General features: G+C 33.2%; 1 protein-coding gene across 3 annotated transcripts in view; it reads left to right on the top strand.

Annotated features, from left to right (window-relative positions):
- The first annotated feature begins 3948 nt into the window (after positions 1-3948).
- LOC135840262 (forkhead box protein P1-like) overlaps positions 3949-24303 on the top strand; it is a 78251-nt gene continuing 57896 nt past the window's right edge. For all 3 annotated transcript variants that reach the window (XM_065356698.1, XM_065356697.1, XM_065356699.1), the window contains exon 1: positions 3949-4167. The gene's annotated coding sequence lies outside the window, so the exon portion shown is untranslated. The remainder of the gene's footprint in view (positions 4168-24303) is intronic.

The following is a 24303-nucleotide window of genomic DNA, read 5'->3' as shown; positions in this document are numbered from 1 at the left end:
GTTGGACAGACAGGTCAATGTCCTTAAGAAGCCAGGCAGACGACCTTCAGAAACCTGAAAAACGAGTCAATGACCTTTGAAGGCCAGACAGAACCACAGACGATCTTGAGAGGCTAGACAGGTAGGTCAGTGACCTCGAGAGATCCTACAGACAACCTTGAAATTCCAGACAGATGGGTCAACAACCTTTATTGACCCGTCAGAAAACATAAACAGTCTTGGTAGACCACACAGAGGGGTCAGTGAGCTTAGGAGATCAGTGTATTAAATTAAATTGTTTACTAAATAAACAATTGATAACTAAAAAATAATTACATATAGCAATAGATACTGAATATCCAAGAGGTGTGTGGCAGTATTTAATTGAGATCTTACCCCAATAAAAGTTCTGATCGCACTGATCCCAAATCTGGATTTGCTCCTGAAAGTTAACGACGTTTGTAGATGGGGAAAATTCCAACTGCTTCTCCCTCCACCAACCCCTTAACCAAGCAGGTAGTTTATGTCGTGAATTCCTTAACCTGCGGGTGTGAGAAAGATCAGGAGAACAATGGAGTGAAAGAAGGATAATTTTATGACCCTGATAACATCAGAATGCGACGTAATAATGGGCTAGGCAGGTAACAAATAAACTGATGACAATGATCAACAGGGGGTTCCGATAACAAAATACCTGCTTTGACCCACATGCTGTAAAATTCTGAACAATCAGTTATGGTGACCGATGATCTTGAGAGGCTAAACTAGGAGGTATGCTGGTCTGTCATTTTCTTCCTAAAGCGTAGGTACTTTTTATAACTGAAAAACTATGACATTTACAACAATTTTACAAGAGACCTTTTTTGTAGAAAATAAAAAAATATTACCAATTTTGCAAAGATCTTGAAATTTGATGCTGTAGAACCTAAGATGCATAAACAATTGTAAAAACAGAAAATTTTTTATTATTTATAAAATATTTTTTGTAATAAGTACTTATCTTAGGTTCTACAGCATAAAATTTCAAGATTTTTACAAAATTAGTCACATTTTTTCATTTATTCACAAAGAAGGACTCTTGTAAAATTTTTGTAGATAAACGTCATACTGTTTTTCCCCAGACGCACAAGGCACTAAGAGTTTTTGCTGAAAAAAATATATCATCATCATCATTATCATCAGTTTATTCAATAACGTCAGGTGCCTTGGCCTTTAATGTCAACAATACAGAGATCTAAATTAGCAAAAATATTTTAACAAACAGCAAAAAAATACATAATCTACAGCAACAAAATGACAAAATCTCAACAAAAGTTCAACAAAAATACAGTAAAATTTAACAAAGCAAACCAGATACACTTACGTTATAACAAATCATAATTCCCTGCACAAATTAGGAATAGGAAGAACTTTTCACACTTTTCTTCTTCATCTTAATGTAGGTACTTGCATGTATTCAAAATTTTCCCAATTTTCCCCAAGTGTTTCATTTTTGATTATTTCATGTACTTTGCATGAATCTATAATATGTTGGATAGTCACATTCACATTACACGTGTCACATTTTTTGAGGGATTTTTCAGTAAAAAGTTATCTATGAGTCAATGCTGTATGTCCAATACAAATTCTGGCCAGAATCACTTCTTCTGTACTGTTTGTTCTGTAGGAAGTAGTTTTATAGTTTGATCAATGAATTGATATTGTTTATAATAGCTTGAGGGGTGTGCTGAAGCGAAAGTAAGGGGGACTATAAATTCAACACTGCACTGGTGGACAAAGTTTGAATGTAGTCCTCACCCCATTATCACTTTTTCCATCCATTTTTCGCCTCTCCTCCTCATTTTTCCAATTGTTCAACTTTTTTGTGCTTATTGTAGTTACTCAAAATTTGGAAAAATTTTCAAACAGGTAAATTAAAATTTCACCCAACTGTTTTAGAAATCAGTTTTGGTTTTTGGCATCTATCTATCAAATAAATGAACTTTTAAATATAATTTTTCAGCATTGGTTCTTCATTTTTTTTTTGCAACAATTTTGACTCAAAATTACAACTACCTACCTGAGCAAAAAGTTCTGATACTGGGATTTCATTTTAGGTGCAATTTTTAAATTTACAAATAATTTTAGTGTTGATATGATCGCGTACTGTCCATTTTTCCAATTCTATTTATGTAGAACTTCCCAAATCACTTTCAGAACCATGCAAACATTGCAAACAACGCAGAACTGTGTGTTACTATTGACCACTCAAAGAAACGCACGTATTGTACATATAGGCACATATTGGTGATTTGGAAGCTTTCTCTTCTAAAGAAAAATTTTTGGTTATTTTTCCAGTAGATTTAAGAGCAGTGGATAAATTTTACTTTCATTTATAATGGTCTTATGAGTGACAAGTGTCACATGAAGAAATAATAATCTCTCTTCAAAAAAAGGGTTCATGTAATTATTTTTGTAGATCATAAGGTAATCAAACCCAAGTACTGTAGATAATTTCAGAATCATTCAAAATCACAGAACTAAAGCTAATCCTTGAAAAAGAGTTACATTCCTCATGATTACATAAAAAGGAAAACGTATATCAGAGGATTTTACACAGATTGGCGTATCCGCAATAGCCACTGTTGTAAATCCCTTCTGTTATTTATTACAGACAAGAAACAATTTGGCCATAGCACATATTAACGTGTTCAAGAGGGGAATCTACCATGATAAGTTTATTAACGCGTTCCAAAGCTGCACATTTCCCTTTAATACATTCTCTTTCTCTAAAATCTTGTTCTTTTAATCGTATTCGTCGCTGTTTCATGTTTTTTTTTCTTACAACCGTCCAGAAATTTAATTACTCGTATCAATCCAACAACCAAAGAGTCTGTATTGGAGGAAAGAATTATCTCTAAAACGAAGGGACTGCATTAGCGATAGACATTTCTCAGGCTAGTTTGTTTTAAAGTCCAGCGCGTGCGAGTATTTTGAAAAATTATTTGATTTATTGGTTTTTAAGACTTGTTTTTGAAAAATGACTTTAAAACGGGGTTTGTCGGAGTATATTCAAGGTCGTATATATCAAACGAGAACGACGTGATAAACTTTTTAAACTATGGTGCGTTAAATTTTGCTGATCTTATTGTGTTTTTTTTTTGATTTTTTTCTCGTGTTTTAGTTTGATTTTGGGATAATTTCGGTGGTTGAATTTTTCTACTTATCTTTCAGGGTAAGTTGAAGTTTTCAAAAAATGTTGTCATATTATTTCGAATGACCATAACTTTTGGTATTAGTGTATATGTAAGTTGTTTAAATTGGTGTCAGGTCAATGAGTCATTGTCGAAAGTTGATGTCGTGTTCTCGATGATGGAATTCATTTTTGGAGTTTGCTAAAAGGAACTTACAAAATGGCTGGTCTAACTTCCAAAAATGGTGTAATAATATTATCGATGTAAATTAAGGAAAAAAAAGAAAAAGTATAAAATCCAAAAAAAGAAAAGAAAAATATTTACGCAGAAATTAAAACAATACGAATGAACAAAAAAAAACAAAAAAAATCGCATATTATGCGGGCCACTTACACTATGCGGATACACGTTGAAAAAAGTTAATGAGAAACATGACAGCTGAAGAGGTGAAAATGCAGTCGAAATATTTTGCGGTATATCCGCATTATCGGTGTGACATTTGCGCATTCTGCAATTATTATTGGTCACAAGACTTTGTTTGACTTGCGATGGTCTTTCTCTTTTTACCGCCGTATCAAATAAATAATCAATGGGCACGTATCTGAAAAACTACAGAGATGCTGTTCTGTTATGCTGTATAAAGCGTGCGTATAATAATACACACATCGTAAAGCCTTACGTAGCTATCCTGCCTACCTTACCTACCTCCTACCCTCGTTTATCTACGGGGTGGCTAAATATTGCTGTATTGTTACATTGAGTACTGCCGACTCCGACACTCGACAGTCGACATCGGATAGCAGACGCGTTTACCGAAGCAGTTAACGCAGACGATTCGCGTACCACGCGCATTTTTTCTCTCACGTGCTCCTTGATAAGTTCTCAGCTTCGGTTTTTTTTCCTATACTTACTCGTACCTTATCTCGCGTTCATTCGTGATCATCAGCGAACGTATCCAGTCAGCGTTCTTTGCCCTGATTTGCATGGTTTCGTCGTCGGCGTTTTTAACGTAAAGGTAAGCACTTTTTTTGATTTTAAATATTTTTTGGATTTTTATTTTTTTTTTGATTTTTTGAAAAATAATTTTATTTATTTTTTTGTCGTTTTTTTTCTTTAATTTTTCATATTGCATGAAAATTTTTGCATTTTTTACCATTAGATATTTATTAACATTTTTTTGAAATGATTATTTCTGTGTAATTATGCATTTTTTAAAAAATAATTTGAAGATTTTTTTTCAAAATTTACATATTTTTGTATATTTACAAGTAGTTACCTGTCAAATTTCCAAGTCCACATTGAGCAGAATTTGGAAAATTTCCAACTTTTCATTTTTCAGTTTTCTGTGTTACAAATTTTAAATACCTAATCATATTTATTTTTTTGGGTGGGGGAAAGATACTTAATACTTTGAATTTTTTTAGAAATAATTTTGATTTTTGTGACTTTTTTTGATACTTACTTGAAAATCAGAGTTTTTCTGAGATTTCTTCAAATAATTTCAACAAAACATTATTAGGCCACAAATTTGTAATGTTTTTCGATAATTTAGTTTTTTAAGAACGATTTCTTGACAAATTACCTGCTCTTCTTTTCAAAAACTTTTTTTTTGATTTTTTTTTTTTTTTTTTTTGGTGTTTATAATTACTAGATTACTCGTATTACACCCATTCCTACAACAAATGAAAATATTCATTGCTGGTCAATATAAAAAATACTCGCCTCTTTTAATTCAGAAATCTTCATTAACATTGAATAATTTTGTCTTTCCAAAATTTGTGTAATGCTGATCTATATCACTCTACTTTTGAAAAATTGAAAAAAATTAAAAAACTTTCATAATATGTCGCACTTTCTGAAAACTTGAAAAATAAATCATGATGATTTCTCAAAATGATGTCAGACTTTCAAAAAGGAAAAAAAGTTTGGAAAATTCTAAAAAAAATTTGTGAAGTAGAAATTTTTATTAATTTACGAAGTAATATTTTTTAAAAATGAATTATTAGAAGTAAAGGTATATATTATTTAATAAGGCTACCCTCAAATTCAGAAAAAGAACAAACTAATTTTTTTATTTCAAATCAGATGGAAGTTTTCTTCAAAAAGCTGAAAATTCTTATTAAATCTTCTTTAAAAATTTCAAAATGTCTCAAAAGAATCTGCACTACAAATTCTAATAAAGATCAAATTTTTCAAAAAGACTAAACGTTGCCTGACTACAAAAAATACTTCCACCACTCAATGTAATTTCGCACCTTTATTGTCATAAGCAAGAGATAATTTTTCAAGTTTTTAAGAACATGAAAAAAGTAGACAATTCTGTGGAGGGGGTAATGGTTCAAATACCGCTATAACTTATGCAATTTTTTCAAAAATTTACGCCTATTAAAGAAAATGAATGAAAAATTGATTTAAACGGTCTTATTTGTAGTTATTTCTGATCCCATAAGTAATGTTTGAGGCGAGAAAATTTCTGAAAGAGGTGCAGGTGTTGAAGGTGAGATGATAATATTACTATAGTTAAATACCGGTCTCGTGAGAACAATTTCCATGATCAATTAATAGCAAATCCCTTAAGTATAAGAAAGGTATCCAACAGACAGAAAAAATTTTCCATTGGACAAAACTGCACCGAATGATATTGAAAAAACACCCCCCCCCCACTCCGCCAACCAAAATTTTAGCAGTCTAAGTTCATTTTGGAAACCTTAAAGAGTTTTTAAGAAATCAAATTTGGGTCAAAAAAGGTAAAAAAAAAAACAAACAAAATATTACTGATTGGGATAGAAAATTGAAATTTAGTATAAGTATACGTAAATTTATAATGCTGCACCTTCTCTGCTTACGACTCTCCTCTTCCGAATGGATTGAAAACGGTTTCGAATCGGTTCGAAAAGTTCAAAAGCCTTCAGCAGATTCTCAGAAATTAAAATTTTCTACAAAATTTTACCAATTAAGTTGTTAAGCTTTCCTTTTTACTTTTTTTTTTTTGACATGCTGATTTGACACCAGGTGTTCTGAAAGCCAATTAAAGTGGCTTGTATTGTTTTCAGTCGATTGTTGAAGTCCAAAATAAGGTCTATAGGGTCATAAAATTTCTGTTTTATCACTCAATTAGGTGGAACATTGATTTTTTTACTTTTTTGGCCAAAAGTTCTATAAAGGTCCGGAAGTGAACTTTGGCTCCCGAAATTTTGATACGATGAGTAGTATAGGTATGTCCATTCGGCTTCAATTGGCTCATTTATTGTTGATACTTTCGTTCTCGGATTGTATATTTCGGAGTTTAATTATCGAGTAAGATAATGCCATTATATTATATTGTGAATTTTGATCCGATGCTTCGGCCTATTTAAATGTGTACCTATTTGCATAGAAATGGGAAATACCTACTGTGTAATATTACTGTATTGATAAGAAACTTTACTTACCTGAAGGATATGAACGGGTTACTTATTCTGCCTTCCAACTTGGCTACTGAAAAATTTTAGTATCTTCTCCTCAAATATTGTTTATTTATTTATTTGTTTGTTTGTTTTTTAATTATAAACATTTTGAAATCATCTTGAAAGTTACGAAATTTTCTGAAAAAGAAAATGTTAATTTCATACTTCGATCAAATCACAATGTATTATGAAGGATAGTTGTTTTGAACAAATGTTCTGTTTTACGTAATTGAAGGACTTGGGGTGAAAAAGAGTCAGCTGTATTTCTCATTCTGTGTGTAATATCGAGAAAAAAACTTTCACGTTTCAAGTTTTCGATAACTTTGAATGAAATCTGGCATGAAGGGACTTTCCCATCCTAGATTAAAAATTAACAACTCAGGGATCTGAAAACTGAGATAGGTATCTAGAAGTACTGATCTTTTATTTATTAAACTACATACAATAGTTATCAATTTATGCAATTTTGAAATATCTTAAGCATCCATATTACCCACTTAAGTACCCACTCATCGATCAATCAATTAATCAACCTATCTTTTAATTCTTCGAAACAACATTTTTTCCCCAAAATACATATACTAGGTAGTTATACTCGTATTACTCGTAGATATCTACTGAATACTCTTAAATACCTACTTGAAAATCACGTCTAATAAGAAATTAAAGAATCCGCTCGAACTTCGCTAGAAGTCAAAGGTGTGAAATTATTGTAGGTTATAGGTATCGTTATGTTCTGTTCTTCAATTTGAACCTGACCTATTCACAAAAGTTTAATCCTAAACATGCGAAAGAATTTAAGCAGGTATGAAAAATTCATTGAACCGTGGTTTTTAGGATAAACCGACTCGTGTATTCTTACGCTCGAGAGCCTTTTTAAGAAAATATAGGCGTTAAGTATGTAAATTAGATTGTATGCAGCGGGTTGTAAATTTATTAAGAGATAGGTAGGTATATACTCGTATGTCAGCCATCGTATGTTTATTCAGCATTCTTCGGAGAATAGGTACGGAGTGTGGTATTTTGTTTCGTATTTTTTGTTTGTTTTTGCCATATTTTTTGAAATCAAAAACTTGCATATATAGGCCTAGCTACTTACATATTTTCATTTCAACAATGTGTCAGAATCAGTCTTAAAGTTTTGGATCATTCTGGTGTGATACATTGTTTATTTTTTTTTAGAGATGGGAAAAATAATTTTTTTCAGTTTTCAAACAGGAGAAAATAATTATTGAAATCCAAATATCTTTGAAAAATTGCAAATTAATGTACTGAATCTTGAATTTTTTAGAGTCTGTTGAAATGATTGACTTGGTATCCATTAAATTTTAATCATTATTTTTTTAGGTAGATATAAATAATTCATCGTTTTTGATGTATATCGTGCAAACTTGATGAAATCTTCTCATTATCGAATATGGTTCTCGTTAAAATAGGTAGTGGCAGGACTAGGCTCTAGGTAAATATCTACTCCTTAAAAACCATACTTCATTAATAAAGGTTTTCTTCATATTTACCTTCTTCTTTCAAAAAGTAAAAAAATGTCCTCTGATATACTGCAAATTTTCTTCAGCTGAGCATACAAAATTTCAGCTTATCCAAATTTATTTACCTATTTTTGACGAAATTTTTTCTTAAAGAAAGCATTAAAATCTTTATAAAAATGTTGAAATAGTTTTGAACTGGAGAAAATCCTTCTAATTTTGATGCTCCAAGCCAAAAAATCTGCTGTTCCGCCAAATTTTATACTTAAGCATTTACTTTTGAGCTTGATTTTTTTGAAAAGATTTCAAATTTCAAGAAGATCAAAATATGAAATAAGCCCCAGTGTACTGAAAAATATTCAAATCGTAAGTAGGTATGCCATGAAGTCTTATAATCATGATTTTCAGAAATGTTGACTATCGCTGAATTCAGTTCTGGATATCTTGAGTTGTCCCTTTAATACTCTTGTTAAGGAACGATTTTTTCAAAATTACAAATTTGTAGTAAAAACAAAACTCAAGTACTACAGAATTTTGTGAAAATATTATAAATACCTATGGTGTTATTTTGAGGATTTTTTTCTCCAAAAAAAGTGAGGATTATAGATTTCTGACTTGCAGTAAAGTAATAAAAGGTTAAAGTTCGTGATTTTCCAATTTGGAAATAGCAAAACTTACGTACTTATAATGAAAAATATGATGATATTTTTAAAAAATATTTTGATCAATTTTTTGGCTTCACTTTTTAATTGCATTCTGTAAATGATTATAACAAAGTGGCGTATAATTTACAGAAAAAAGACCAAACAAAAAAAATTAGAGATCCAAAAATACACCAATTTTGAACGTTTCAACTCCATGTTTTGATTTCAACTCAGTTTTTAGTACCTAACTAAGTAATTTGTAATTCAAATGTTTTATTTTCCATGAAAAAAATATAAAAATTTCATAAAATTGAGGTAGAAATCTAAAATTTTGTTCATCTCTTATATTTTTTCATCTGCAGTATAGTTATTTTGGGTCCTCTTTTTAGATTTTCCAATTTCGGAAAATGGGTCCAAAGTCTCCCTCCCTCCAAGGAAAATTTAAAATCATGGATACAAAAGTCTGACATTACATATCAATATTTCATTGGGATTTTTTTCAGTGTACTCCAAAGTCTGAGTTAGGCCAAATTATTGTGAAATTACTTCGAAAATACCTACATTCTAAATCATGAAAATTGACCAAATTTGGTTGAAAATGTCATTTTTAAAAATATGTAGTTTTCACAAGTCTGATTAATGTCAAGAATCCATTAGGATTTTTCCAGTTTTCGATAGTCAGTCCAAATATTGTAAAATCAGATCTAATCTTAGGTAAATCTGAACATTGAAAATTGCTCAATATTTTCAAATTTTATGGAAGGAAAGACAATATAATAGATACCTATCAAAATGTCAAAAATTCATTTTTTTCAAGTTTCTCAAAGTCTGACATAATGTTAGAAAGACAACTGAATTTTTTCCCGTTTTCAAAAGTCAGCGTCACGTAAATTTCGGAAAGACCCTCTGCACAAAAAACACCCATGTTGGAAATTCCAATGAAATCCAGTAAGATTTTTAAAATTTTCCAAAATCACCACCATTCAATTTGAATGATTAAAAATAAGGTAAGGGATCAACCAAACCCCACAATTGTATCAAATTTCAAATTTGTTTTCAGCGAAATGGAGATTTTTTTTTTTTTTTGATTCACAAACATTTGAAAATGAGATATTCAACACCTAAAAGGTCTAGTTGTGTACTTACATATTTTTGTATCATCTTTCGAGATTTTTTTGTTTGCTGCAAAAGTTCATGATGATTGAGATACCTCTTTTGTTGCGTGGTGGGGGGGGGGGGGCATAAACACGAGTTCGTTAGAATAGAAAATACTCGACCACTGTTTTGCTCAAATTCTGATACTTTTTTTTACATTTGAATAAAAAAATTAAAATTATAATTTTGAAAAAAATTAAAAATTTTTTTATTTGTTGAAACTCAACGTTAAGCTGCTTTTTTGAAACGAGTTTTTGGAATATGTAGGTATCTATTCTTATGATTTTTCTGTTTGTTTCCATTTTCAACACTGCAACAAAAAGGTCGTTCCATAAGTTACAGAATAAATTACCATAAGTATGTAATTCAAAATTGAAACCAAATTTTAAAAAATGAAAAAAATAATAGGTACCTATGACATTTCTCTGGTGATTAATATAGGTGGGAATAAATGACTCATTATTAATAAAAATCACGACAAATAAAACACTTTCTCCAAAAAATCTTGAAAACAACAGATCAGTTTTTGAATTTTACATTTTTGTACAAATTTTTCCGATTTAAAACAGGAATTTCACCTCCATACATTTTTTCATCGTCGTTTTGCATCCTCAATCTGTGATTGAAAAGTACAAAAAATTGAAGGCTTGTTTAGGTGGGGAGGGGAGTTGCGTCTCAAGAATTAAATTTTCCTGCATACGTGTAAAAATAATTCCTTGGAGTGCTATTTTTGGAAGGAGGGGGGTGTTGAAAAATTAATTCTGAGGAAGCTGATGATTTATTTATTTTTTTTTTGGGGTGTTTATAATTACTTGATTATTACACCCGTCGTATGAGATTTAAATCGAGTTGGTAAGGTCAAGTTTTTTAATTAGGTCTAAGAATTTTTTAATTTCGGAAGGGTCGTCTGGTATGAATAGGGATCTTTCGTCTATTTGTAGGGACAGTCTGTGCTGATGTAAGGAGGGACATTGAAATAGTAAGTGTTGGACAGATATAAGTTCTGAGAGGCAGAATTGACATGTGGGTTTTGGGGCCTTTTCATAGAGGTGATTATGTGTGATTTTTGTGTGGCCAATTCTCAGTCTGGTTATAATGATTTCTTCAAGTCTGTTCAAGTGGGAGAGGTTTTTCCAAGGATGGACTGATTTTTTATGTTGAAAGAGCTTGTTTGTGGTTTGGAGGGACCAAAAGTTTTGCCATTTCTTAAGTGTGCTTTGGGTGAAGATAGATTTGAGGTCGTCAGTTGTGATAAATATAAGGGGAGAAAGGATGGTGGCAGATTTTGCATTAATATCTACAATTTCATTTCCTAAGATTCCAACGTGGCTGGGTACATACATAAACTGTATGAAGAAGTTTGAATTTTGTAAGTCAAATAGAGTTTTATGAATATTTTGAATTAGAAGGTGATCGGAAAAAAGATTTTGGATAGCAGTTAGAGAGCTGAGGGAATCACTTTGAATTAAGAAGGACTTATTTTCTGATTCATAAGTGAGTATGTCACAGAGACAGTGGAAAATAGCTGTGAGTTCGGCAGTGTAGATTGAAGAACAGTTATGGATTTTAAAATTTGAAATTCTATCATTTATAGAGTATGCATATCCTGTGTGAAGTGTTGGTATTTTTGATCCATCTGTAAAGCAAAGATTGAATTTTTTGTATTCTGATAAGAGTTCAAGATAGTTCTGTTTTATTACTAATGGAGAGTGGCTATTTTTTGGGTAGTTAATAAGCTGTAGGTTGACTTGAGGAGGTTTTAGAAGCCAAGGAGGGTATAATATTGGTTTTTGAATGAGAGTTTTGGGATTGATTTGAAGATCATTCAACACTGTGATGAAATTAGAAATGGGTCCTTCTATATGATCAAAATGTTGGGGGTTGGGTGGGTTAATTGAGTTTTGGAGTGGATGGGAAGGGTTGGTGGATGCATTTGAGATGAATTTGTTTGTTATGAGAGTTCTTCTGAAATCTGGGGGTAATTCTGCTGCTTCACAATATAGGCTATCTATTGGAGAGGAATAGAGGGCTCCTAAACAGATCCTTAGGGCTGAATTTTGAATTGTTTTTAGGATATTTGAAGTTTTATTTGAGATATTTGCAAAACACGGGCTTCCATACTCAATTTTACTGCGAATTAGAGATTTATACAAGTGAAGTAGGAGTTTGCGAGATGGTTTATACTTGGTGTTTTTGATTATTTTCAACAGATTTAGGCGTTTATTGATATCTGATTTTACTTTTAGAAAATGAGGAGTCCAATTTAGTTTTCTATCAAAAGTTAAGCCAAGAAATTTAGTTGTGGTTTTGAATTCTAAAGAGTGTCCTTTGAAGTTGAGGATGAGATCTGGAGGAATCTTATTTTTTTTGGTGAAAAGTATACAGTGGGTTTTTGACTCAGAGAAGGTTAGACCAAGAGAATCTGCCCATGATTCAATTTTTTCAAGGGTTTCTTGGATTACTTGAAGAGCTAGTTGAATATTATTTGAACGAAAGGAAATGTTTATATCATCAGCAAAAAAAAAATGTGAAACCCACAAAAAAAAAAAAAGATGAAAGTTCAATTTTATTTCTTTTAATTTCATGCTGTTTTCATTTTTCCAACAGATTCTTCATTTTGAACAACTTTTTCAATTCTTCGTCGTTTCAAAATTACAATAATACCTAGGCAATTTTTTGTTAGTACAATTTTTACTATATTTTAAAGCCAAAAATCCACATTACGTTCCTTTGTAATCAAAATTTTGGAATGAAGCTTGAAAATTCCTCAATTTTCGAATTCGTTTCCCTTTTCACAAATAGTTTTCAAACATACGGGTCTAATATTGGGTACAGAATGTCAAAAGTTTTCTGGAAAAAAATCCAAGCATTCATTAATTTAAAGAAGCACGACTGCAAAATGAGATCTAGAAAAAAAAACGTCGAAAATGTTTATTTTTACCATTTGTTCGTCACGTTGTTTGTTTTCAATTTCCACACTTGGAAAAAATTTTACGAAAACTTTCGATTAAAATCCAATTTGCGAAATTTATTTTTCTCCGTCAACCTACGAAATTCTTGTAAAAATTACATTTCATTGATGAAAGCCTGGTAAATTGTTAGCGATGACAAAAAAAAAAACAGAAGCGAAAAACACCACTAAAATAATCCGATACAACCTCGAAAGTGGTATTTAATTAGCTCGTAAAGGTTAACGAGGAGGATAAAATCACGTGAGAAACAATCGTAGGTGTTGGATGATGAAAAAAAAAAAAAAACACCCAGCGAACGAAAATAAAAAGAGCCAGCGAAACGAGCAGATTTGGGAACGGGTTCGCGGAGTACAACAAACACGCGATGTTAAATCGGTGCGAAGGGTTGACTTCGTTTCAATGTTGTTTCTCACCAAATTCGAAGCTTTTTTTTCTAAAGGAAAACTTTCATTACAGGATTATCACAAGGTTTGAAATTAATTTACATTTAAATTTTCATCGTGTCGTTTTATCAGTTAACTTTTAGCGGGATTTTATTAAAGGGGTGTATTATACGGCGACGATTAGGTACGACGAGTTGGAGGGCAAGCCAAGCAGGTTTATGTCCTTTTATGAGCATTGTTGCGGTTGATTTCTGTTTAGTAGGTAGTAATTTCGAGCTAAAAATTTACGTTCATTTGTTATGGTAGGTAGTCCTAAAACAGTACAGTGTGCGGTGAATTTGCTCTATCGAAATCGATGAAAAGGAAGAGAATGATTAAAAAGCTTATGAATCATTTTAGCGTAAAATTCATTCGTCGAATGGTTTTATTTTTACACGAGCACGGTAGCTTAACCCTTTTCTCGTTGTGTAGGCATCCGAGTCGTCGAGCTCGTAAACCTGCGTGGAAGTAAAAAACAAAAAAAAAATTCGCCAATAAAAAATTCCCCTCTGGTGTTTTTTTTTATCGTTGACGAAATATCGCTATATTTACCGATTCAGAAAATTAAATTGACTAGAAAACGTACACAGCCATTTTTCTTGAGATTTTTCTCGGATAGGCGTGAATATGCGAGTATTTGTATAAGAATGAAACACAGAGAGAGAAAGAGAAAAAAACCCAGCGCACCCGAAACGGCAGCCAATTTAATACTGTAGGAAAACCGTATGTGCGCGAATTTGTTGACCAAATCGTAGAAAAACCAAAATGGATATTAAACGGTTAAAAACAGCGTAGTCGAACTTAACGAAATGAAACAAACTGCCCAATAAGCAAAATTTTGCAAAACTGTTGTTACATTCTCGGACCGAACCGACCGACCGAGCGTGCACAGAGATGAAGCGGGTTTTTATCAGAGAGGTTTTACTTATTGTCGTCCATTCTGTGCATTCTGTGCCAATTTTTTATCGCCACCCTTCTGAAACACATCAAGACCACGTGTTCACGCATCCGCTGACGTATCAAATGACTTAACATCAAACGTGCTACACCTTCCAAGATTTTGCGACTTCTATATCATTGATAAATAGTCGAGAATTTCAAACGATGGACTTTTTATCGTCGTATTATTCCAGATATCGTCGAATATTGGCCCTTTATTTCCACATATTTACCGATATTAGGTTTTTTTTTACTCTCTCAGCCTCCCCCCTAACTCTCGCTCGCGCCGCCCGGATAAATGTTTTATTCCATAAACCGTATTTATGTCTATTTCTACACCCTTCGGACGTTGCGTTTTTTTTTCGAGTACATTTTATTGTATATAATTGTACGTGCGAGAGGTTATTTATATGCTATATAGTTCCACCGGACTGGTAGTTTTATTGTTGTTTGATATTGTTATTGTGTGGTCAGTTGATTTTTCGGTATTCTTCGACGTCTTTACGAGTGTATAAGTGCTGCTAGAAGAACGTGAGGATGTGAAATTAATTCTTTTTATTAAGAAATCTGCATTACAGAAATGAAATAAATTTATGAAGACGAAGTACTTGGTAAAAAAAAAAAGCGTCTCCAAAATCATTGTCCATTGATCTGTACGAGCTTCCAACATCTGAATCTAGAAAGAGTGACGAGAAGAGTCAATTCCATATCAATTAGAGCAAGATACTTATGCAATCTTTGAAGTCGAGTCTTTCGATTTGCTCAAATTTTACTCACTAGATCTACCTACCCAACTAAAAACTTAGAAAAACAGCATTGGTTTTTGCCTCAAGCCCCCAAATGAGGAGAGCAAGGGGTTCTATTTACTTTCATGTGCCCAAGGGTCTTGGCTACAACATATCAAAAAATCAGCCAATTTGGGCCATTTCTACGTTTCCAAATTGTACTAAGTACCATGAATTTCTTATCAATATTTTTTTGGACTTATTGGTGCGTTTTGGAAACATATGCTTCTTCATTTTCGAAAAAAAAATCTTCGGTGAAGAGTGATCTGTGATCATGAATATTATTTTTTTAGAAATGACTTCATTTCAGTGAATTCCAATTGAATCTTATCATTTAAAATTTGATTCATAATTCAGGAAGTTTGCTATAAATTTTTTTTGACCAAATTTTTGAATTTTTCACTTATTATTCTCTTATTTTTAAATTTTAATTTTCTAAAAACTTTCTCTCAAGTGATGATAAATTTGGGGTAAAGGATCTAAACATTTGAAAATTTGAAAAATATACATTTTATGAACCTAAATCGCGAATTCGCTAGTATTGTAATTTTAATCTGTCTTCTTGGTATGCATGTACAGTTGTAGTAAATTTTTTTGTGTAAAAATTGTGTTTTTTCAAAATTTAGCTTTATGGAATCACCCGCTTAATACATACATATGTACATACTAGAATCATTTGGCCTCGGACAAAGGCGACCACAATAAGCGGGGCCGACTGTATACCTCCAATCTAGGTACTCAGAATGTTGATATTAACACTATGGACTGGTATGTGGTACTGGTTGGAGTGAGGATGCTTCTTTTGCCATTTTGTCAACTGATTCATTCCCTTCAATGCCTTTGTGTTCAGGAATCCATGCCCGTGTAACATGCCCAATAGGGAATGAAATAAGAGCTTATTTCTCTGGTGAGTCGATGTTGAGATTGAGAATGATGATGCGGATCCAATAGGCAGTGAAGTGTGCTAGCTGAGTCAGTAAGAATGAGAGATTTATTTTGTATGCTTGAAGTTTGTCGAACTGCCAATTTGATTGCAAAAAATTCAGCAGCAGAAGTAACAGGAATTCACGCAATCTGTTGCCAGTATCTAAAAGCTGTAACTGGTTTGAGCACCTATAGGTAGCTTATTACTGAACTCAGGGTTGTAAAAACCTGGCTAGCAATCTATCAACTACTCTATAGATAGTGTAGAAAGAAATGGGAAACTACTACGTGTTAGCTCAAGAAATGTTGATTCCCTAGAATAATCCATGTGGCATAGGCATTCGCCTCACCCTGTTAGGGTACCACTTAATGCGATTTCCAATGTCCTGCAAGGATATGGAACCACAATGATAATGAATTCAGAAGCGAGAATAGAGTAGAGTGATGGTAGTGAATAACAAATACAGTGGAACCTTGATAATGATAACTCTAAATCCCAGGGGAATGGTCATTCATTCAGCTTATAGAGGTTTTTGAGATAATCAGTTTCAAGTTATGCAGGTAAAGTTTTGAGAGTGTTGTGGAGTTATTAGTCTACAGTCCAAGAGCGAAAAAGTGTCATTTGAGTGGGCCGTTTTTGGGGACAAAAAAAAGAGTAGGCTTTTCGTTAGTATAGTATTAGCATTCAAGAAAATGGACATTTCGGATTTTTTGGCCGGCACAATAGGGAGCTGGAGCCTCAAAACCCCCCTTTTTCGAAGTTGGCCGGGGACAAAAATTTTTTTTTTGATTCGGTAGAGGACACTCTCCCGAGTATAGATATATATTTTTTTTGAGTGGACGCTGGCACAATTGCGTTCCAAAGCCGTATAAAGGCAATTTTTTGCCAAATTTGGCACTTTTTCACTCAAAAACGACTCTGTGGAAGCAATATGGCCTTAGGGACAAAAAATACGCACCCACATGATTGCATCCACTCATCCCACGCTGATAGAGACCAACTTTGTGAAAAACGGCCGGCACAATGACCCGCAGTGAATTTTCAAAGTTACGCATCCGGGCCATTTCATTAAAAAAAAATGGATGTATGACATTTTCACAACGTGACTGTGCGACCTATCAAAGTGGGTTAAAATTTCGCGAGAAAACCGAAAATCTCAATGAAAATTTTTTTTGAGCATTTTGGGAAAATTTTGAGCTAAAAAATTGTATCAATCATTTCTCAAGTAGGTACTTTCAGTGTGCTATACATGTGACCTATACAAAATGGTTAAAATTTTGCGATGAAACCGAAAATTTCAATGAAAAATTTTTTTGAGTGTCTCATGAAAATTTTGAGCTAAAAAGTTGTATGAATCATTTCTCAAGTGGGTACTTTCAGTCTGTTGAAACATGTGACCGATACAAAATGGTTGAAATTTCGCGAGAAAACTGAAAATCTCAATGACATTTTTTTTTTGAGTGTCTCATGAAAATTTTGAGCTAAACAAATAGCATGGATCATTTTTCAAGTATTCTCAGTCTGTTGTAACATGTGACCTATACAAAATGGTTAAAATTTCGCGAGAAAACTGAAAATCCCAATGACATTTTTTTTTTGAGTGTCTCATGAAAATTTTGAGCTAAACAAATAGCATGGATCATTTTTCAAGTATTCTCAGTCTGTTGTAACATGTGACCTATACAAAATGGTTAAAATTTCGCGAGAAAACCGAAAATTTCAATGACAATTTTTTTGAGTGTCTCATGTAAATTTTGAGCTAAAAAAATTATATGAATCATTTCTGAAGTACAACTTTCAAACTGTTGTAACGACCCAGGTATATGAAAGGGTTAAAACTTCGTGTGAAATACAAAAATTTGAATAGTTTTTTTTTCATTTATAGAAAGCACAGCTCAAAAGTTTTGAGCCCCATGAGTCGCATTATGACGATGTCGATGCCATCGACGTTTGTGCCTAAGATGATGATGGCATTGAAGAAGAAGGAAAATATGATTAATTTCTATATGATTTTCTCTTTTTTTTGTAAATTTTTCATTTATTTTTGTACCCAGCTATCATGATTATATAAATAGTGAGAATGATTGTGTATGTTTTGTTTTGGGTTTACCAAACTGAAGCGATCTTGAGGGTATTTCATTGAAATTACTGAACAATGTATAAGATTTTTGAGGCTCAAGATTGTTGAGATAAGCCTTTTATAAAAATCTATCCAAATCTTTACTTATACTTTAACCAAAATTTCAACCCTTTCACATAGGTCGCATGTTACCACAGACTGAAAATACTTGAGAAATGGTTCATACAATTTTTTTACCGCAAAATTTTCACGAGATGCTCAAAAAAAATTTTCATTGAGATTTTCGGTTTTCTCGCGAAATTTTAACCAACTTTGATAGGTCGCATGTTACAGCAGACTGATAGTATCTACTTGAAAAATGATCCATGCTATTTGTTTAGCTCAAAATTTTCATGAGACACTCAAAAAAAAAATGTCATTGGGATTTTCAGTTTTCTCGCGAAATTTCAACCATTTTGTATCGGTCACATGTTTCAACAGACTGAAAGTACCCACTTGAGAAATGATTCATACAACTTTTTAGCTCAAAATTTTCATGAGACACTCAAAAAAAATTTTTCATTGAAATTTTCGGTTTCATCGCAAAATTTTAACCATTTTGTATAGGTCACATGTTACAACACACTGAAAGTACCTACTTGAGAAATGATTGATACAATTTTTTAGCTCAAAATTTTCCCAAAATGCTCAAAAAAAATTTTCATTGAGATTTTCGGTTTTCTCGCGAAATTTTAACCCACTTTGATAGGTCGCACAGTCACGTTGTAAAAATGTCATACATCCATTTTTTTTTAATGAAATGGCCCGGATGCGTAACTTTGAAAATTCACTGCGGGTCATTGTGCCGGCCGTTTTTCACAAAGTTGGTCTCTATCAGCGTGGGATGAGTGGATGCAATCATGTGGGTGCGTATTTTTTGTCCCTAAGGCCATATTGCTTCCACAGAGTCGTTTTTGAGTGAAAAAGTGCCAAATTTGGCAAAAAATTGCCTTTATACGGCTTTGGAACGCAATTGTGCCAGCGCCCACTCAAAAAAAATATATATCTATACTCGGGAGAGTGTCCTCTACCGAATCAAAAAAAAATTTTTGTCCCCGGCCAACTTCGAAAAAGGGGGGTTTTGAGGCTCCAGCTCCCTAATGTGCCGGCCAAAAAATCCGAAATGTCCATTTTCTTGAATGCTAATACTATACTAACGAAAAGCCTACTCTTTTTTTTGTCCCTCAAAGAAGCCAACTCTTTTCGGTTTCTAAAGCACTTTTTGGTGTTTGGACTGTAGACTATTATAGAGGTCTTGCAAAATGAATGAATTGAGAGATATGTAAGTGCATAAAAGATAGAAGTATGAATTGAAATAATCGAGTTATAGAGGTAAATGCCAGACAACGTACAACTTATAGAGGCTTTCTCACTATTTTTGGGCAAAAGTTAGCTTCAAGTTACAACACTTACAACTGAGATAGGTAAGTGCATTAAAGATGAAAGTATGATTGAAATATTCGAGTTATAGAGGTAACCACCTGACAATGTACAACTTATAGAGGCTTTCACGCTATTTTCGGCAAAATTTTGGCTTCGAGTTATGACTGGTTTGTGTAGTTAATTTCAACTTATCCGAGTAAAGTTAACATTGAGTGTTATGGAGATTTCAAGGGGAATGGAGGTTGGTTTGGCTAATAGAGGTTTTCGAGTTAAAGAGTTTTGAGTTATCAAGGTTCCACTGTAACATCAAGGTTATCACAGAGCACACTACATTTACAATAATTGATTAAAAATTATGACACCATTTTAAAAAGTTATGGTGGAAATGCTGATGGTTGTCATCGCTGTCTGCAATTCTGTCTACAATCATCTGCAAGACTTCAATATATTGTAGACACCTTTGTAGACCTTATGATCAATATCAAAATTCAGGCCATATTGTTGATCCAAAGTTGATCTCGAAGTTGAAAGTTGCGGAAAGTGGTTGACATCAACTTTAGCATTGACAATACAACCTGAATTTCAATATTGGTTATAGGGCCTACAAAAGTATCTACCTACAGTCGTACAGTCCTACAAGGTGTCGTCATCAAGCAGATACTTCGGTAGATCTTGTAATCGTCATCAACCATCTGATTAATATTGATGAGGAAGTTGATGACGATAAGGATTTGATAAGACAACTGTTGCGCTTTAGGAAATAGTAGTCAAAAATGCCGGAACTAATGAAAGGTCCGGTTATTATCAGCAATTTTCTGCAATTTTGACAACATTACATTTTAAAGTAATATAGAATATATTACTTTAATTACATTCCAATGTTTATCCCGGGACCTTTTGTTAGCCAATCAGAAACAAAGCAACACTAGCGCGGTGCACCTCTGCCAAGTTCCTATTACTACTTAGACCTATAAAATATCTTTAGAAATTCCGATGTGTTGCCGACACATTTGTCAATGTCTGAGTCGACAACACAATAAGAAACATTTACAAAGTCCAGAATAAAACGGACTGCATATTCTTTTAAGATCTCCCTAGTTAACAGCAGCAATGGTCTAGTAGTTTGAGACTGGGACAGAAGCGAGTAGGACAGCAACAACCTGGGTTCAAAACCCATGGGCAAATTTTTTTTTGAAGAAAAAAATTTTTTAGGGAGAAATTTTTGAGATTACCTAATTTTACTTGAATCAAAAAAGAGTTTTGTACACATTTCGCACATTTTCAATCAACATATGCCACTTTTACGCTTGAAAAAATGACACCAATGTCGAGACAAAAATGAAGGGAGACAATAGTCAATTTTGATATCAACTTCTCACTCGTCATGTACCTATCGACATTGGTGTTGACAAGTAGTTAACTTGTTCTATGTACTTTGCAAATATGTACAGCATTATAATACAAAAAAGAAATTATAATACAAGAATGAAACCCACACTAAATTAGTTTAAGTTTATGGTTTTGAGAAGAATATATTTAGGGCATACATAGGTTTTGAAAAATGTAACTATAGTTGTTTACAGCTTGAGGTAGCGCATTTTAATGGGTTATTTACAGGGCTTTTACTGGTCGATGTTTGGTTGATAGATCAGGATTGAAGCTGTTACTCCTTCTGGGTGCATACTCTGGCAGTAACTGGGTGGTCCCTGAAGCATTTGATGATGGATTGTTAACTGTTGGCCACTCCAGTTTATCCAGACCACACCCTAGTCTTGGTACTGCTATCTTTTTGATCTTGAGTTGGTAGCATTTGGCAGCAAGTGCTTTCATTGTCGTTACAAAGTCCTTGATTGACGGCTTATCATTGTAGTGTTCTTTGGTGATGGCATAGAGCATGTAATTTCCACCTTTTTTGAGCTCAACTACTTCACCAACCTTAGCACCCCTTGACTTCAGAGTGTCCTGGTTGCCGAAGGCTCGTTTAAATAGGAGCGCAATGCCCTTGGACATACTGAAATCTCTGCTGACACAATGGGCCAGGGCAAACTGTGGGTATTGTCTAAACAGATCGTCCTCTAATTCCTCTAGGGTGAAGATCACATTTTATTTGGTCTCTATCTTTCTCCAGTTGGAGTGTTGGATTTTCCTCATTATTACTGAGGTCATGCCTCATCGTGGTTTTTGTAAAAAAAAAATCAAAATCGGGAAATGAATGAACGAGCTAAAAAACAGCCAGGAGCAAAATTTTGAATCGACACAGAAAAAAAACAAGTTATTTGATTTAAAAAAAAAAAATTTCCTCTAAAATCGTTGAAAATAAGACAATTTTTAAGAAAAAAATCAAATGCTTGCAAACGCTTGCGAGCTGAGCTTTGAAGAACTTTGATGTGCCGAAAAATCCTCTAGACAAATGATTTGAGCTTTTATTTAAAAGAAAAATGCTTTTTGCTGCACAATTTTCTCCTCAGGGTACGCATGACTATAAAAATAAAATTGATATTGCTTTATTACTAATATTATCAATCGAATTTATTTGGATTAACTTCAAAAATCCACATCACAAAACGAAAACTTTCCTCATACTCGCTCAAAAGCACAGGGTCAAAATACAGTTCGAGCAAACTCGAGTGTTTAACCATCATCGCGGTAGCAATAGCGATGAAATGAGTCGAGTTACTCGTATCTTGATGCAGTGGTGTTAATACACGTAGCAGTATCGGCCAAATGCATTCATTCGTATAATACCGAGATAAAAACAAAAGATAACTAAAAGCAGACCAAAGGATGAGTAGGTATTATAAACCCCCATTAATATAGGTCATTTTTCACTAACGTAATTATTTTATTACTTGGAAAAGCTCGCCCTCTATCCGTATTTTCGTACCATCAAAACTCTCATAAAATTTATAGGTGAAATGCTTATCTGAGTGCGTACGAATTCCTCAAAGAAACACGTCAAAATGCAAGTACCTACCAACAAATATATGGTAGGTAGGTACTAAAAATGTAAAACACCTCACGTAGGTATACCTATTTATAGCTACTTTTTACCGAAGACGAGAATCGTTTGTCATATTAGTTGAAAATTTGATCAGCTCATTATACTACCAGTAGATATACGAGGCAAAGTTAAGGGGTAAAAAAATGCAGCTTCACGTCGAGTCAGGCTCCAGATGAAATCACATCGCGGAATGTAATCGAAATGCAGACGAAGTCGCATCTCATAACAGAAGATGCTTAAGACGAATTTGCTTGTAAAAAATGCGGTTCCATAATTATGCAAATATTGTTTGTTTCTTTCCAAGTTCAAACAAAGCAGACGGCAGTTTATTAAAATGGAATTCTTGATTTCGAAGAAAATTCTATTTACATTTTAAATGCAACGAAATGAAAAGAAAGGAAAATGGAAAATTCGTTGGTGCGTGATTAAACCCAAGTTTTAGCTTCTAAACGCTGGCTTGAAACTGTATGCGGCGTTAAATTCTAATGAAAAATCACTCGCAAAAAAAAAGAAAAAAAAGAAAACACAGTACCAGGAAAAACAAGCAAAATGAAAAATCAATTGGAAAAAAAAATGTTGGAAGGAAAAACAAACAAAATGAATAAAAAAACAACCAACTAAGACAACAGTAAATAAAGAACTTGAAAAATAAAATAAAAATAACGCGAAAGCAGCTACCTTACCTGTAGTTTCCACCGCGTGTACTCGTATATATACAGCCAATTAGTGTTTTGCGTCAAATTTCACGCCCATAAGCGACGAATTATTCGTATCGAGATGAAAATTACGACGAGTATTTTTCGCTCGTCGTCGTTGCAGTCTTCGTCGCGTGCTCGCGCTCAACTTTGTTCATTATGGTGAACGAAGCTAATAAATTCGTTGCGAAAGGTAAAAGACCTATTAGACTGGCTGGTAATAAATATAAGTCGATTTTAACCCTCAAAAAGGTGTCCTAGTTGACGCGTTAATTTCTCGCTTTATATCTTCATTTTTTATGCTGTTTATCGCGCCTCGACGCTTCGTCGTATTTTGTACGTATAGTCGTATACTAATAAAAATAGTGTACCCGGTGATTCGAAAACGAGATAGTAATTCTCGTATCGTATGCACCAGAATGACCGTTTATGACATGAAATTAAACTGGAACGCCCATACGCCTATTTTTTGCCTTCACTTGTTGCTTCTCTGAATGGTATTTTGTAACTAGATGGTCGCCTTACCCATAATTGATGTTAATTTGTCTACTTTTTTTTTTTATTTTACATGTAAATAGCTAAGTCGATGTCTGTGTGTTTTTTTTTTTTTTAGAAAAAAATCGATTTTATGAACTTTGACGTAGTTGAATAAACGTTGATGTGTTCACTGTGTACTCTCGAAGGGTATTTTGTTGTCATGTAGTTATTATATTTTACATGTCGGCCAAATGACAACAATACGATGCCCATTTGTCAGAAATTTTTTTCAGCTCAGTTGCGTTAATATTTTATATCAAACGAGGTTAAACAATACATGTCTCGAGTGTAGTGAGTGAGTTACACGACGAGACGCTTGTTTCGTTTTTCAATCGTAAGCCGTGTCATAAGCTTTAAGCTTCTTTTTCAAGGGCGAATAGTTAATTTGGCTGGGTTTTCAATTTTTTTCAACTGGTAACACTGAATGAAATTGACGCCGTTTGGAGTTAAATACATAATTAAATTTATAATCACAATGGCGAATGACGGAATGAGTTACTATGAATGCTCGAGAGAATCCCTGATCAATTAAAACATCGATGTTCAGTTCAGAAAGTTACATGAAATCAGCAAAGAGGGAGAAGAACGTAAGGTTCAAAAATAGTTGAAATTTCCAATTTTTTTAAAATAATCAGTCACAAATA

The sequence above is a fragment of the Planococcus citri genome, chromosome 3, assembly GCF_950023065.1.
Source record: "Planococcus citri chromosome 3, ihPlaCitr1.1, whole genome shotgun sequence".
Lineage (NCBI taxonomy): Eukaryota > Metazoa > Arthropoda > Insecta > Hemiptera > Pseudococcidae > Planococcus > Planococcus citri.
This window is presented reverse-complemented; position numbering and strand designations above follow the sequence as displayed.